At 45.8% G+C, this 17,740-nt stretch overlaps 1 protein-coding gene across 3 annotated transcripts in view; it reads left to right on the top strand.

Moving 5' to 3' along the window:
* The window catches only part of CYFIP2 (cytoplasmic FMR1 interacting protein 2), a 135,565-nt gene continuing 120,414 nt past the window's right edge, over positions 2,590-17,740 (top strand). For 2 of the 3 annotated variants that reach the window (XM_018050112.1, XM_018050114.1), the window contains exon 1: positions 2,590-2,710. The gene's annotated coding sequence lies outside the window, so the exon portion shown is untranslated. Of the gene's footprint in view, positions 2,711-2,735; positions 2,897-17,740 lie in introns of those variants that run through there. The other variant, XM_018050113.1, reaches the window with a different exon arrangement.

Raw genomic sequence — 17,740 nt, 5'->3', positions numbered from 1 at the left:
GTTTTTAAGCAACATGTTCCTGCAAGGTGAAAAGACAGGGAAGGAACCATAGGGAGAAGTAAGTTTTCCAGAAATTTACAGCATCTAAAATAATATGCCATTTAGAATGAAAATCCAGTCTCTCACTGTTACATAGTTGTCATCACTGACACCCAAAATCCCAAGGATCACAGTAGAAAATTAAAAATTAAAAAAAAAGAAAAGAAGGAAACTTCACTTCTGGTTTTCAAAGCCATCCTCCACAAACACCCCCACAGCTTTCTCACATGGCACCAGTGAGAATGTATATATATTAATATATATGACATACATATATATATATATATATGTCATCCTTTCTGAAATAGCAATCTAAATTAGAATGAGTGATGTAACATCAAACCACAAAGGATTATGAATGTGTGTGCTAGGGAAATGATGTGAGATCAGTGAGGGCAAAGACTTTCACAAGTTCTTTGCTGAGTGTTGAGTAATGGGGCTCCTCTATAAATAGCCCTGATAGGAATAGCTGAGTGATTAACTACAAATTTGTGAGCCCTTCAGAAACATTTCAGAAAGGTTCCCCTGTAGCAAAACTTTACCCCTTAACCTTAAAATGTCTCAAGTGTTTCAAATTATTTACCTTGTGAAGTAGGAAAAGCAATGCATCTCCCCACACTGAGATGCCTGAGGGTGGCATCTCAGGCACAGAGTGGTGAAGCAACTTGTTCAGGGACCCCAAGGATGGAATTCGGTGCTGCCTGACTTCCCCTGGCTTGAGGGCCCACCAGGCAGCTTAAAGAGACCTGTTCCTGCGGAGAGCGCTAAATGAGGTAAGTCGTGAAGAGAAAGGTGCCTGTCCTCTCAATTCTTTCCCAGGTGTTGCCAGAAAATACTTCCTGTTACCATGTGCCCGCCTTTTTGTCCATTAGGCAATTAATTCTTCCTGAATGAATTAAAGAGCCTCTTGAGGAAAGTGAAAGAGGAGAGTGAAAAAGTTGGCTTAAAACTCAACATTCAGAAAACTAAGATCATGGCATCTGGTCCCATCACTTCATGGCAAATAGATGGGGAAACAATGGGAACAGTGACAGACTTTATCTTGGGGGGCTCCAAATCACTGCAAATGGTGATTGCAGCTGTGAAAGCAAAAGACGCTTGCTCCTCGGAAGAAAAGCTATGACCAACCTGCTGCTGCTGCTGCTGCTGCTGCTAAGTCGCTTCAGTTATGTCCGACTCTGTGCGACCCCAGAGACGGCAGCCCATCAGGGTCCATGCCCCTGGGATTCTCCAGGCAAGAACACTGGAGTGGGTTGCCATTTCCTTCTCCAATGCATGAAAGTGAAACATGAAAGTGAAGTCGCTCAGTTGTGTCCGACTCTTAGTGACCCCATGGACGGCAGCCCACCAGGCTCCTCCATCCATGGGATTTGCCAGGCAAGAGTACTGGAGTGGGGTGCCATTGCCTTCTCCAACCTAGATAGCATATTACAAAGCAGAGACATTACTTTGTCACCAAAGGTCTGTCTAGTCAAAGCTATGGTTTTTCCAGTAGTCATGTATGGATGTGAGTTGGGCTATAAAGAAAGCTGAGTGCCAAATAATTGATGCTTTTAAACTGTGGTGTTGGAGAAGACTCTTGAGAGTTCCTTGGACTGCAAGGAGATCCAACCAGTCCATCCTAAAGGAAATCAGTCCTGAATATTTATTGGAAGGATTGATGCTGAAGCTGAAACTCCAATACTTTGGCCACCTAATGTGAAGAACTGACTCATTGAAGGTGAGAGGAAAAGGGGACGACAGTGGATGAAATGGTTGGATGGCATCACTGACTTGAAGGACATGAGTTTGCATAAGCTCCAGGAGCTTATGGACAGGGAAACCTCACGTGTTGCAGTCCATGGGGCCACAAAGAGTCGGACATGATTAAGGAACTGAACTGAACTGAATGAAGTTGAGGGAGGTCCCTGCTTAAGAGACAGTAGCTTCAGGGCTTTGCCCCCAAGGAAGTGAAAGGGAGGGTGAGAAAGTATTTCTGAACAAGAGGAGCAGTATTTGGGATAAGATTCTGTTGGTGGAAGGCCCTTCTCCCCAACTCTCAGATTTATTTCCTGTCCCTTCACCCTGTTCTTTTTCTTCACAGAATGTCTCTCAGTTGAAACTGGACATTTGCCAGGTAAATTCATCTGGTCTCTCCGATGATAAGCTCCAAAAGGACAGGGAGCCTGTCTTTTGTACCCCAGTGCCTACTCTGCTCCTGGCACGGTACTTGGAGAGAAACAGGTGCTCGATAAATACTAGCAAGATAAATGAGCACTTGGAAATAATGCGAGGTCTATGAGATACCAAAGGAGCCCAAAGCTTCAGTCCTCCCACAGCGGCAGGTGTGGCTCCCAGGCCTGGGAGCTCTTGGGGAACAAGTCCACCCTAAGCGGCGCTGCTGGCTCTCCTTGCGGGTGCAGTCCGAGGTGCAGGCCAGGATGAGCGGGCCGCCCTAACGGGCGCACCGGGAGCCCCGGGCCGCAGCCATTTTCGGCTCTTTGTGTGACAGCCGCGGCGGCGAAGGGGCGGGATCTCGGGAACAGAGGCGGGGCCGCGGCGGGTGGAGGGGCGGGGCCGAGGGCGGGGCCCAGCGCGGCGGCCGCCAAGCGGAGCCGGGCAGAGCATCCTGCGCCCCGGCGCGGGGCCCCGCGGTAGCCCAGCCGCTCGCCTAGACCTGCCGCAGACCCAGGTAAGACCCAGGCTCGCAGGCCTCGGAGCCGGCGTGGGGATCGGGATGCTGCTGGGCATGACGACGCGGCCGTAAGGATGCGCGAGGGGTCTGCACTCCTTCTCCGAGCCCCGCGAGGGTGCTTGGCTCGGCGGCTGGACTAGCGCGGCCTGGGAACCCCGAAACCCTCCGAAGGCTGGGCCTCAGGTCTGGAACAGTCCCCTACCCCCTCCTGCCCACCCTGGGCCCCGCGCTGCGTACCCGCTACGGGGAGGCGCCAACGCACGGCGGAGCTGGGGTGCGGCGGTGGTGGCAGCAGCAGCAGGTGCGCGGCCTGGGCCGGAGCCACCGGCCCGGGAGGACGCGGCGCTTATCCCAAGCACCGGTGACACCTGCAGTGGCCGCGAACCCGGCGGCCGCGGTGGTCTCCCCGCACCCAGGTACTGCAGAGCGCCGGCCACCGCCTCGGCGGCCGCGGCCACCATCACCTCCTCCAGGGCCAGCGAGGGCCGCCTGGGCCCGCCTGGCAGCCTCCCTGGGCTCACAGCGCCCTGCAGTGAACGTGAGATGGGTGGGGCGAGGGACGAAGAGGCGATGTTTAGGGGTGTGGGCTTTAATGAGAGAGGAGACACGCCTGACCCGGTTTGAAGCCTTCCGGCCTAGCATCGCTCTCCCTCCCGGCTGTCTGGGGACGGGAGAGGAGGTGGGGGAAGCGGGGAAGTGGGCTGACTCCTGGGGTAAAGGTTGGGTTTTCCTGAGCTCTTAAGACTCGGAAAGATGCCTACCTGTCTGTAGTGGCATCTGCTTTTCAGGACAGCCCTCCCCCTCCAAGGGTACACGGTATGAAAAGGAAGAGAAGGGCGTGCTCTTCGTGTGCAGTGGGGGTGGGGGTGGGAAGCATGGTCCGACAGGAGTATGGTTCTCTGTATGGAGAACCTGGCAGAGCAGGACCCTAGGACTGCCCAGGTGCCCTCCCCAGCCCAGGGAATTTGACTTTGACCTCTGCTTGCCTGGTTTCCGCAGCACATCAGAAAGACTGGCCAAGGGTTGATAGGCCCTTACAGACAGGCCAAGAAGAGGCCAAGGATCTTTTCCTGCCCACTCGCTTGTGCCTTCACGGCTTGACCGGGAGCCTGGGGAGCCTGGGGCAGTCCTAAGGGCTTGTGGAGAAAATCAGGAGAGTGCTGGTTCCCACACTCCCCCTTTCCACCTTCTGCCTGTGTCCCCAGCGCAGGGGGTGTCTTACCTTACTCCTGGGCACAGGCCCTGTTGCAAGCCGTGCTGGCAGCGGTGGAGATCACAAATGCTGGAGAGTGAAACATCTCGGTTTATCTTGCTGGCAAATGGTGAAGGACCTAAAAGTTGTTTCCTTCACCATCAGACCCCTAAGACTGCCCACCTCCAGTTCCAGATACTGCCCTGCAGATCCACCATCCCCACTGGCTAATTGCCTGTGTCAAAAATTGTTTTCAAGAAAGGAGCCAGTGAACACATTAATCCTCAAGAGCTAAATACACAAGAATCTCCCATTAGACACAGAGCAGGTGCTTCAGAAGTCATTTGACCAGAAAGGAAACAGAGACTTGGAGGTATTTTAATGGAAAATAAAGCTTTAAGTAAATAATATTTGATATCTCTAGTGGTGGAATTTCAGGCAGTGGGCTGGAGGTGGGGTGGGGGACTGGGTAGCAGTTTGGGGGAACAGCTTGCTGAAATGACAACAGCTAGCAGCTGTCAGCTCTGTTTGCTTGCTGCAAGGGCAACTTTGGCCCTGAGGACAAAAATACCATAAGAGTTGTGTGTGTGTGTGTGTGTGTTTGTGTATAACTGGTCAGGGTTACTGTTAGTGGAGGGTATTATTGAGCCCAGTGACCACTTGGAGGAGGTGAGACTTTCCCATAGAGAGTTACTTGTTGGCATTGGCTGCCATCTGCCAGGGCAGCTCCAAGGCCACAAGGAGAGTGTGTTATTGCTCACAAAGCCAGTTCCTCTGGCTAGTTCTGCAGAATGAGCCTCTGGCTGGGGGCATTAGAGCTCTGCTCACTAAGCTGCTTTATTATATTTTCTGGCCAGTTCTGACTGGTTCCGTAAGCACCCAAGCCTACTTTGTTCAGTCCCTGCTGGAAATGGAAAGGGAAAAAGTCATTTTACACATTAGACCAGGAGGAAGGTGTAAAATCCACCAGATCAGAGAGTTTTACTCCAATCAAATCAGAGGCTGGCCCACAGAAGACAGTAGACAAGAAAATTTAAAAAGTGGAAAAAGGTCTTGAGGGGATAGTGCATGTCCCCTCTGATATATTACGCCCTCTTGGGCATTCAGTGGGCCTCGGCAGCTGTCATTGACCAGAAAGCTGAATTAGATGATGAATAAGCAACAAGCTAATTAACATTGGGAACAGCATTCCTGGAAAACAGTGCTGAGCTCCTCCAGCCTCCACGTTTGAGGATCAGCCTACCCTCTCAAAGAGGTTTCTTTTGGCTGCTGTTGGCCCCAGGGTTCCACCAAGGGCTGCACAAAATGGCCTTTTATAGCCTCCATGTGGCTACCATAACAATGAGTCTATTTCTTTACTGGCAAGTATTAATTATTCACTTGTAGTTGACGAAACCAGACATCAGTCATCTCATTGGAGCTTTTGTAAAAGGCCTTTGGTCTTATTGTTCTAAGGAGCAAAGCTGAGTCTAGGGTCTAGAGTATGGACCCTGCATTAGTAGTAGAGGTGGGGCAAGAGGGTGGAGGATGCTGCAGCCCCCGGCAATGACACAGTGTGCCAGCTGTGGTGGGCAAAGAGCTGGTACTTCATTGGATGCTCTCATTAGACAAGGGCTGCATGAAAATGCTATGTAAACTATCTAACACGTAGTAAATACTATTTTATGTGTGCGTCCATTGTTGTATTAATGACATAATCATTAAGAATGTGACTCATGCTACATTATATAGTGTGTCAATTTAAGATGACAAATTTTTTTATTGTTGTCATGGTTGATTCTGCTAAAGAATTCCATGGCCTTAGAGGGCCTCCCACCAGGAAAGTTCCACCCTGGTCACTCAGCTGACACTTCATTACTGGTAGCCATGTCCAAGAACAGCCCTTCTGTGAGTTGGCCAGTTAAGTCTTCACTGCGGGGAGGATGAGGAGTGACAGGAGTTCCTTGACGTGCTAAGAGGAGTCCCAGTTTGGGAGAAGGAGGTGTCATCCACACAGAGTTCTTATCAACCCTTGTACCTCCAGAACCTTCCTGGATTTTGCTTTTCCCAGGGGAGTTGGTCTCTGTGACCATGAAACCCAATCCCAGGTTGAGCTGCAAAAGGTAGCCAAAGGAAAGCCTGATAAGCAGGGGTGTCAGTAAGGGCTTCAGCTGGGACATGCTCCTGAGTAGGGCACTGAAGGTAGATGTAGCTGGAGTAGGCAGAGAGAAGAGGGAAGGAATTTACTGAGAAGACACCCGGAGGTAGTTCTCACATTTCAACACATAGATCAGGAAGGACCTCTTCCTCTGTGTACATTCAGCATTTTGCAACCCCACCAAAACTGTTAAGGGCACGCAGGCAGAGAGAGAGCAGTATACCGTGGTCTTCAGACACAGGATTATCCCTGCCTTGCTGTTTGCCTTTCAATCAGCCACTACCTCTCTGACTTTGAAAACTGGGGAACTGAAAGCAGCCTGCCCAGCTCGTTACCTACCTGTTGCCACAGGAGCCCACGGATGAGATAATGTCTGTAAACCCCAGTCTGAGAAGAAGAAAAGGCCCTGGAAACAGAGGAGAGAAGGAGGTTCCTGAGTGTGTGGCCCCTTTAGATGGCTGCCCTCCATTCCTAAAGGGACAATTTATTAATTATATATTGTGTATCAATTGAAGAAGACGAATCTGTGGTCTCTCTGTACCCCTGGGCCAACGGAAGGGGAAACTGAAAGGCACTTTGTGATTCACGGATTCTATCAAGGCCCCTGGAAGGCCTTGTCTGTACAAAGACACTTCAGAATGTGGTCAGTGGGTGCGGGATGCCTCCCAGGATACAAAGAGGTTGGGTACCGGCTACCGCGCCCTGGCCACTATGCTGAGGACTGTGTGCGATGTGCCTCAGAGGACCACCAATCAGGTCATACTTCTTGCACCCTGGCAGCAGAGGTGAAAACAATGTGGGTGCCAATTCTTGAAAGAACGTGTTTTGTAAAGGCAGAGCTTGGGTGCAGGCAGAATTTCTTGCAGGGATCATTCTGGCTAAATGGCATTTTGATAGACTTGCAGCAACTCAGAAACAGTATAAGGAAAGGAGAAAGTAAACATGACCTGGAGAGCTGCCCAAGAAAGACTCAATGATGACTTCATCAATAGGTCTTTTGATTTCGTGTTTGCGTCATCCTTAGGCCATTGTAGAGCAGTGGTTATCGGACATTTATCTCTATGGAATAGGGAGATATTTAGTGTGTCCATGGTGTGTGGTCTCTGCCTTCTAAATAATGCAGGAGATGAGGTCCTCTGCAGCAAGTAAAGGTGGTGGACTGGTAAGGAGAGTGCGGGAGGTGTCCGGAGGTTTGGAACAGCTGCCTTTGTGGGTGGAATAAGAAATCAGATGGGAATGAATGAGAGCATTGTCTAACTTTACCAAAGGCCCAGTTGAGATCAAAGAGACTCTTCAGGGCTGACCCTCATAGAAGACACTCAGTAGCTCAGTGTTAAGTGAAGGGATACCTGAGGATGATATTCTGTTTGTGTTTTTCAGTTGTGATGCTTTAAGACCAATTCATGCAAGGTATGAATGATGAGATAAGTATCCAAAACTCAGGATCAGCCATCAACCTCCAAGTATGCTATACGTTCATAGGGGAAAAAGAAATGAAGTTCTGCTTTTTATTTTTTTGAGGTGGAAACAATGACAGAAGAAACTTCTCAATATATCCCCTTACATTCTTATTACAGTAAGACTGACTTAGATATGGTGCCTTAGGGGACCATGATGTTTAAAATTTTGTGGGTTTCTTTTTTTTTTTTTTAAGAAGACTTGATTGTTGACCATTGGTTCTTGCATTCAGCAAATTGTTCATGAAGTGTTAGTTAAGCAAGTAATACCTAGGATGTGCCCAGCTCTGTGCTAGTTGCTATGGGTCAGCCCCCGCAAAAGATGACAGTTAATCCTTGTCTTGTCATTTTTGGTGATTCAAAGAATTAGTAAAATATAAAGCAGTTTATAATGCAATAGGAAATTATGGACTCCAGACTGTGAGTGCTATGGGAATCCAAGAAGTGAAGCTTGTGGTGGTTCAGTTGGTCAGACCTTCATGGAGGAGCCTGTCTTGAATTGGGTCTTGACACTGATCAAGGGTAGGATATGAGGAGAGAAGACAGTTCACTAGGGAGTGGAGAGAGCTTGACAAAGGCATGAGGCAAGAATGTCCACGGGCCGGTTTATGGCACCCTACATACTCAGGCCACAAGAGGATAGGCCGTGCTGGGAAGCATGGTCTTGAAGGAGTCCCTTTGGGTGGAGTGTCCTATTTATAGTCACAGTCGTTTGCTTTTGAGTTGGAGTGACCCTGAGAGACGTTCAAGTTCAGTGATTCCTATCTAATTGTTTTGGGGTTTGCTTTCATTTTTTCCTCAGTGCATTTGATGAACAGCGTCAACATACAGTACGTCACACCTGGCAGCCCGTCCCCCTCCCAGCTCTAGCACTATTTTCTTCCACTCAAGAAAAAAGATGAACATTTAAGCAATGATTCCATGGGAGGACTTTGACCCCTCCCTTACATATCATAAAAAGCACCTTGTTTGCCAGCCTCATTTCTTAAACTATTATTAAGACAAGTTGCCACAATAACCTTCACAACAGAGGTTTTGCCATCGTGCCATTTTACAGGCAGGGAAATTGCACTTTCAGAGTGAGGCAAAGGTTCAGGGGTCAATGTCAGTCTTCAGGCTGGGCCGCATTCAAGCTGCAGCTTCACATCCACGAAACTGAGGTTTCTGTGCTCCAAGCTGGTGACCGAACAAAAGTCTCGCTCTTTGTTTCCGCAGCAGATGTGGTGGCTTCCCTTTCTGAGTTTTAGCAGGTGCCTCTGAGAGGCAGCTCCCCTCTCCTCAGATACAAGTCACACTGGTGCCCCACCCCCGCCCCCGCCATGGTGTCCTGTCCCAGCAGGAGCAAATCAGCAAGCTGTTTTTGGTGGCAAGACCGCCCCTCCCAAGAGGGTGAGATCTGCCTGGGTGGGTTGTCAACAAAAAGGCCTCCTCACCCCTGGCAACACAGGAAGAAACTGAGTGAAACGGCAAATACAGTGACAAGCCCTGTAGCCACACTGGAATGTTTTCCTTTGCTATAAACAGAGAAGGGGGTAGGCCTTCTCCAGAGACCCAAGTCGAGGCTGACCTGGACTTCTCTGCTCTGAGCTCAGGTGCCCTGTGTGAGAGAAGCTGCAGGGGATGCGGCTTCTGAGCCCCGAAGTCCACAGGGAGAGACTTGCTTAGCAGAGGCTGCCTGAGACAGCGCTGTGGACTGGACCAGCTGTCTGACTGCCAGCAAGGAAGCCTTGGGTTGTTGTCTTTAAAATAAATTTTTAAATTTTGATCAAAGCCATACATAGACATGCTTGAAAGAATCAAATAGTATTGAAAGACTCACAGTGAAAAACAAGCATCCTGTGCCCACCTCCCCTAGAGGCTGCTGCCTTTAACTCACCGTTTCTTCCAGTACTTGCCTCCAGATCTCTAAATGATATGCTTCTGCTGCCGTTTCTTGATTTATCTGTGCTACGCACCGTCTCTTCACTTCCTGCTGTGATGGATGAAGAGTTCACTTTCTGACACCATCCTCTTCCCTCTCCTGCCCACATCTTAACAATATAGTAACAGCTCTGTATTAACCTAAATTATGTTTAAAGCATCTGCATTATGAAGGCTAGTAAGTAATGACCCCTGGAGAGCCAAGGTATGTCCTTTGATTGTATTTCCTTTCTTACATAGAGTTTTCTTTTATTGCAGAATTAGAATTCTTCCTCCCTGGTTCTCTCCCTCCCTTCCTGCCTTCTGTCTAATATTCCTTTTTTTCATTTATAGCACTGTCACATCAGGTTCCCCTCAGTCTCCCAGAAAGTTGCAACGTTAGCCCAGCTCAACCCCTAACACAATGTTAGCCCAGCTCAACCCCTAACACAATGTTAGCCCAGCTCAACGCCTAACACAAGGGACCCTGCCCAAGTCCTCTCATCTCTTGACCTCAGTGTCCTCATAGCAGAAAAGAGAGAGCTCTTTCTAGGAGCTCTGATCGGAGACTGGAGACCCAGCTTGTCCTCATTCTAAATCTCAAAGCCTGTCACCCCACCCAGAGAGTTTTGTGTCTGAGGAGTCTCTCCTTCTGGGCAGGACAGTCCCAGGCCCTGGCCATAGAAACAGGCAGCGGAGGGCCTGGTTTGGGCCCTGCCTCATGGTATTCCGCTCGCCCTGCAGTCTAGGGGCTCCCTCTGGGGCGGTGTGGCTGTGTCTCTTGCTGTCCTTTTCTCTCCTATTCATTTTCATTCATGCATGTAAGGTCAGCATACTCTCCAGACACCCCAAGCTCCTGCTCCAGCTCTCTTTGTCCCATTCCTGCTTATATTATGTATACCCTAAGGTCTTCAAAAGTGGTCATACAAATTCTAACATTTTTTGTTAACAGCTTTATTGAGTTATGGTTCACATACTGTACAATTCACTCATTTAGAGCATACAGTTCAGTGGTTTTAGTAAATTCACAAAGTTGTGCAACCATCATCAGGATGAATTTTATAACATTTTCATCACCCCAGAAAGAAACATCATACCCTTTAGCAATGCCACCTATTTTCCCCAGTATCTACCCCAAATCTAGGCAATTGCTAATCTACCTTATTTCTCTGTAGATTTACCTATTCTGGATATTTCCTTTAAAAAGCATATTGTGCTTCTTTCAGTATAATATTTTCAAAGTTCATCTATGATGTAGCATGTATCCATCATTCATTACTTTTTGTGGCTGAATAATATTCCATAGTATGAATGTTCTATATTTTATTTATTCATTCATCATTTGATGGTCATTTGAGTTGTTTCCACTTTTAGGCTATTATGAATAATGCTACTATGAACATTCATGTACAAGTTTTTTTGTGAATATATATTTCCATTTCTGTTAGGAATATACCTAGAAGTGCAGCTGCTGGGTCTTGTGGTAACTCTGAATTTTAAACTGTGAGGAACTGCCTCGCAGTTTTCCAAAGGGGCTGCACTCTTCTACATTCCTACCAGCAATGATTGGGGGCTCCAATCTCACACCTTCACCAACACTTGTACTTACAGTCTTTTTCATTATAGCTATTCTAATGGATATGAAGTGATATCTCATTGTGATTTTGATTTGCATATCCCTGATGACTAAGAATAATAATCTTTTTATGTGATTATTGCCCATTTGTATATCTTCTTTGGAGAAAAGTCTTTTCAGATCTTTTGCCCATTTAAAAATTGGATTGTCTTTTTATTTATTGAATTTTAAGAGTTCTTTATATATTCTACATGCCTAGCAGATATATGATTTCCAAATATTTTCTGCCATTCTGTGGATTGTCTTTTCACTTTCTTGATAATGTGATAATGTCCTCTGAAGTACAAGTTTTAATTTAATTTTGATGATGCATAGTTTTACCTATTTTCTATTGCATTGCTTATGCTTTTGATGTCATTACATATTTCATGGTTCCAAAGGTTTACTTCTCTTTTTCTGTAGAATTTTTAGCTATCACGTTCATGTCTTTGATCCATTTTGAGTTAATCTGTTATATGGTGTGAGACAGAGGTTAAACTTCATTCTTTTGAATATGGTGTCCAGCCATCCCAGAACCATTTGCTGAAAAGAGAATTTTTTCCCCATTGCATTGCCTTGGAACCCTTGTCAAAAATCAATTGAATATAAATGTGATACTTTATCTTTGGATTTTCAGTTCTTTCCATTGATCTATATGTCTGTCCTTATTCTACACTGTTTGATTACTGTAGCTTTGTAGTAAGTTTTTAAATCAAGAAGCGTATATCCTCCAATTCTGTTCTCTTCTGAGATTTTTTTGGCTATTCTAAACAGTCCCTTGAATTTCCATGTGAATTTTAGGAACAGCTTGTCAACTTCTGCACAGCAGCCAGCTGGGATTTGGGTAGAGATCGTGTTAGATCTGCACCCGTTTGGGAAGTATTGCCATTTTAACAATAAGTCTTGCAGCCTATGAAAATGCATCTCATGTGTGTGTGCACGTGCCTTGTGCTCAGTCGTGTCTGACCCTTCATGACCCCATGGACTGTAGCCCTCCAGGCTCCTCTGTCCATGGCATTCCCCAGGCAACAATACTGGAGTGGGCTGCCATTTTCCTACTCCAGGGATCTTCCCAAACCAGGGATTGAACCGATGTCTCTTGCATCTTCTGCACTGGCAGGGAGATTCTTTACCACTGTGCCACCTGGGAAGCCCCTCATTTATGTGACTTTTCTTTAGTTTTTCCTACAGTGTTTTATAGTTTTCAGAGCATAGATTTTATAATTCTTTTTACTAAATGTATTCCTAAATGTCTTATTACTTTTGATACTATTGTAAATAGAGCTGTTTTCCTAATTTCATTTTTACATTGAGCATTGCTAATATATAGAGATACAATTGATTTCCATATGTTAATCTCATATCCTGCAATCTTGCTGGACATGTTTATTCATTCTAATAATTTCCTAGTGGGCTTTTAAAGGGTTTTCTGCATACACAATCATATCATAGAGATGGTTTTATGTCTTCCTTTCTAATGTGGGTATCACTTATTTCATTGTCTTTCTTAATGGTTCTAATATCCAGGCTAGAACCTCCAGCACAATGTTGAATAGACATGGAGAAAGCAAATCTCTTTGCCTTCTTCCTAATCCTAGGGAGAAAGCATTTAGTCTTTCATCATTCAGTCTGATGTTGGCTGTGGGTGTTTCTGTAGCTTCCGTTTCTTAGGCTGAAAAATTTCTCTCCTGTTTGTAGTTGGTTCAGTGTTTTTACCAAGAAGCAGTGTGAATTTTGTGAAATGCTTTTTCTGCATGTGTTGAGATGATCCTGTGGGATTTATCCTTTATTCCATTGAGATGGCTTATCACATTCATTGATTTCCGGATGTTAATGGCAAACCAATCTTAGATTCTGCCGTAAATTTCATTTGGTCTTGGTGTATAACTCTTTTTATATGTTGCTAGATTTCGTTTTGTTGAGGGACTAACTTTTATGGTACACTTTCTACCTACTGAGCTGTTCACATGGATTAACTTATTTAGTTTTCAAGGTATATGAAGTAGGAACTACTCATATTATTCATCATATCAAAAATGAGGCAAGTGAGGCTCAGAACCATTATGCCATTTTCCTAAGGCCACACAGTCAGGGAGTGGTAGAGTCAGGACTCTGGGTCACCACCACACTAAACCACCTCTAGTGATTATATCAACGGGGGTTCAGTTCAGTTTGTCACTCAGTCTTGTCTGACTCTTTGCTACCCCATGGACTGCAGCATGCCAGGCCTCCCTGTCCATCACCAACTCAAACTCAAACTCATGTCCATCGAGTCCATGATGCCATCCAACCACCTCATCCTCTGCCATCCCCTTCTCCTCCCACCTTCAGTCTTTCCCAGCATCAGGGTCTTTTCCAATGAGTCAGTTCTTAGCATCAGGTGGCCAAAGTATTGAAGTTTCAGCTTCAGCATCAGTCCTTCCAATGAATATTCAGGACTGATTTCCTTCAGGATAGACTAGTTGGATCTCCTTGCAGTCCAAGGGACTCACAAGACTCTTCTCCAACACCACAGTTCAAAAGCATCAATTCTCTGGCACTCAGCTTTCTTTGTAGTCCCTCTCTCACATCCATACAGGACTACTGGAAAAACCATAGCTTTCAATACATGGACCTTTGTCGGGAATGTATCTGCTTTTAAATATGCTGTCTAGGTTGGTCATAACTATTCTTCTAAGAAGCAAGCGTCTTTTAATTTCATGGCTGCAATAACCATTTGCAGTGATTTTGGAGCCCAAGAAAATAAAGTCTGTCACTGTTTCCATTGTTTCCCCATCTATTTCCCATGAAATGATGGGACCAGATACCATGACCTCAGTTTTCTGAATGTTGAATTTTAAGCCAACTTTTTCACTGTCCTCTTCCACTTTGATCAAGAGGCTCTTTAGTTCTTCACTTTCTGCCATAAAGGTGGTGTTATCTGCATATCTGAGGTTATTGATATTTCTCCCGACAATTTTGATTCCAGCTTGTGCTTCATCCAGCCCAACATTTCACATTATGTACTCTGCATGTAAGTTAAATAAGCAGGGTGACAATATACAGCCTTGATATACTCCTTTCCCAATCTGGAACCAGTCTGTTGTTCCATGTCCATATCTAACTGTTGCTTCTTGACCTACATACAGAGTTTTCAGGATGGAGGTCAGGTGGTCTGGTATTCCCATCTCATTAAGAATTTCCCAGAGTTTGTTATGATCCACACAGTCAAAGGCTTTGGCATAGTCAATAAAGCAGAAATAGTTGTTTTTTCTGGAACTCTTTTGCTTTTTCGATGATCCAACAGATGTTGGCAATCTGATCTCTGTTTCCTCTGCCTTTTCTAAATCCAGCTTGAACATCTGGAAGTTCACAGTTCACATACTGTTGAAGCCTGGCTTGGAGAATTTTGAGCATTACTTTACTAGCGTGTGCTGCTGCTGCTAAGTCACTTCAGTCATGTCCAACTCTGTGCGACCCCATAGACGGCAGCCCACCAGGGTCCCCCGTCCCTGGGATTCTCCAGGCAAGAATACTGGAGTCGGTTGCCATTTCCTTCTCCAATGCATGAAAGTGAAAGGTGAAAGTGAAGTCACTCAATCTTGTCAGACTCTCAGCGACCCCATGGACTGCAGCCTTCCAGGCTCCTCCGTCCATGGGATTTTCCAAGCAAGAGTACTGGAGTGGGGTGCCATTGCCTTCTCCATACTAGCGTGTGCTGCTGCTGCTGCTAAGTCACTTCAGTCCTGTCCGACCCTGTGCGACCCCATAGACGGCAGCCCACCAGGCTCCCCTGTCCCTGGGATTCTCCAGGCAAGAACACTGGAGTGGGTTGCCATTTCCTTCTCCCAGTGCATGAAAGTGAAAAGTGAAAGTGAAGTCACTCAGTTGTGTCCGACTCTTAGCAACCCCATGGACTGCAGTGCGCCAGGCTCCTCTGTCCATATGAGTGCAATTGTGCGGTAGTTTGAGCATTCTTTGGCATTGCCTTTCTTTGGGATTGGAATGAAAACTGAAATGAAAACTTTTCCAGTCCTGTGGCCACTGCTGAGTTTTCCAAATTTGCTGGTATGTGGAGTGCAGCACTTTCACAGCATCATCTTTCAGGATTTGAAATAGCTCAACTGAAATTCCATTGCCTCCACTAGCTTTGTTCATAGTGATGCTTCCTAAGGCCCACTTGACTTTGCATTTCAGGATGTCTGGTTCTAAGTGAGTGATCACACCATTATGATTATCTGGGTCATGAAGATCTTTTTTATATAGTTCTTCTGTGTATTCTTGCCACCTCTTCTTAATATCTTCTGCTCTGTTAGGTCCATACCATTTCTGTCCTTTATTGTGCCCATCTTTGCATGAAATATCCCCTTGGTATCTCTAATATTCTTGAAGAGACCTCTAGTCTTTCCCATTCTTTTGTTTTCCTCTATTTCTTTGCACTGATCACTGAGGAAGGTGTGCTTATCTCTCCTAGCTATATTTTGGAACTCTGCATTCAAATGGGTATATCAATGGTGGGGATGAGATGATTTTCATGTGATACTCAGACCTGTGTTTGTTTTCAGTGTTCTTTATTTTCTATTTTATTTTTGTTTGTTTTAAAATTTATTTATTTTTAATTGGAGGATAATTGCTTTACAGTATTGTATTGTTTTATGCAATACATCAACATGAATCAGCCATAGGTATACATATGTCCCCTCCCTCTGTTTATGGCAGGTGATACTAGTTCTCTATCAGTGATCATGATATAAAGTTTCCTTCTAAAATATATTTATGAAATTGAAACAAAAAGCCTTTTTAGAAAAAAACTGCTAAGTAAATAGGATATGATCGCATATTCCATGTTGATGTAAATTATGTTATTAATAGTGAAGGAGAAGGGATGGGAAAGCTAGAAATAAAGACATCACATTCCTCCTGTGTTGTTGGGGAATTCAGGCGTGTTCATGCCTTCTTTCATCCAGTATGTCCTCCATGCCTCCTATCCCATTGCCATCCTGCTAAGGTCTCTGAGATTTTCAGTGATATGTGAGAAGTCGTCTCTGGCCTCAGGGAGCTTGAACATGTAAGCGTCATTTTGCTCTGGGGTGGAGGGCACACATGTTTTACTTAACAGACAAACTCAGATTGAGCGCTAGTTGTCACTTGGAGGTTTGTCTTTCATGAGAAGTATATGGAGGCTTCCTGTGAACTCACTGAGAAATAAAGCTGTAGTCAATGAGCAACATTTGCCCTGGCATGGGAAGAGGAAGTACTAGTACTCGGAAACCTTCTGAGGCAGAAAGTGTGGGAAGAGAGGTAGGTACTACTAATATACCTAGGACTGGGTCATACGGTCACTCTGTATTTTAAAATTCCAGGAACTGCCAAACTGTATTCCAAGGTGGCTGCACTATTTTATATTCCTACCAGCTTTGCATGAGGGTTCCTTCTGATTTCATATCCTCCCCAACTTTGTGCTGATAAGCTTTGGGGGTCCCAGGGAAAAAGCAATCATGTCATAGAGGCGAGAGATCTTGAAGGATAAATAAAATCAGAACCTGTGGTAATAGAGGAAGTAGATTTCATTTCATAGATAACTGTTCACAGAATATTGCAAATTATCACTTTACTTGCTCAGGTATTAAATATGTGAATAATTTCAATGAAGTTCTTTTTGAAATACAAAGGGCTTTCTTACTACTTATATTCCTTGTCACCTGCCCCACTTTTAAAAACCTGGTGTCTTGGACATCGTAATGCCTCTGTTGATGTTTTGGGACATCCATTCATTGAAAAAAATCTTGATTTCTACCTGCAGTTGTGTGCATGGCACTGTACTAGTTCGTGGGCATGAGACACAGGTCCTGTCCTCAAGGAGTGTATCATTTAGGGCTGGAGAGAACACATGGTAAGTTGTGAAACAGAGCGTTAAAGAAGGAGCACATTGGGACTTCCCTGGTGGTCCAGTGGCTAAGACTGTGTGCTCCCAATACAGAGTGCCCACGTTCAATCCCTGGTCAGGGAACTAGATCCCACATGCCACGACTAAAGAACCTGCCTGCCGCAGCAAAGATTGACGATCCCGCATGGCACAACTAAGACCCAGTGCAGGCAAATAAATAGATTTTTAATAATATCTTTTTTAATTTTAAAAAATATAGAAGGAACGCGCTAGGTTCTGTAAGGACCATGAGAGAGAGTAGATTCAGGTAGGGTGGCCGGGGAGTCAGAAATTCTTCTTAAGGAGGCAACCATTTCCTTAGCTCTCTTCCAGCTCCACGCTCATTCTGGCAGTGTGTAAGGTATTTGCTGAGTACTCTTGGGTGCCATGATATTGGTGGTACTTTTGCAGGCTGCTGAAATGTATGGAGTTTTTCCCCTTACACTCCATGGCCAGGACCGCTGTGCCTGTGTGGTTCCTCTGTCCCCCCTGTATAGCTCTGTCTGCCCTCTCTCCCCTCCACTGTGTGGCTGGCTCCTTACCTGTGGCTGCGTGTTGTGGATTGGTCCAAGTCATGCTCTGAAGGTAGCACCGAGTCACATCGTGGGGTTTGGAGCCACAAGATCTGACCAACAAGTGGACTGTTCCTGTAAAACTCTTCATTTCCAGTCCACTCAGAATCAGCCCCCTGGTCCATCTGGGCACACCCTATGGAAGTCCTGTAAGATGTGCCCAAGTTATGTGTCCCTGCATGGCACCCACACCTGAAAAGAAGCTGCCTTTAATGTGTGAGAGGGTATCAGCTGCTGGGAGAACCCTGTG

The sequence above is a fragment of the Capra hircus genome, chromosome 7, assembly GCF_001704415.2.
Source record: "Capra hircus breed San Clemente chromosome 7, ASM170441v1, whole genome shotgun sequence".
Taxonomy (NCBI): domain Eukaryota; kingdom Metazoa; phylum Chordata; class Mammalia; order Artiodactyla; family Bovidae; genus Capra; species Capra hircus.
The sequence above is the reverse complement of the archived record's forward strand: the minus strand, read 5'-3'. Positions and strand labels throughout refer to the sequence as shown.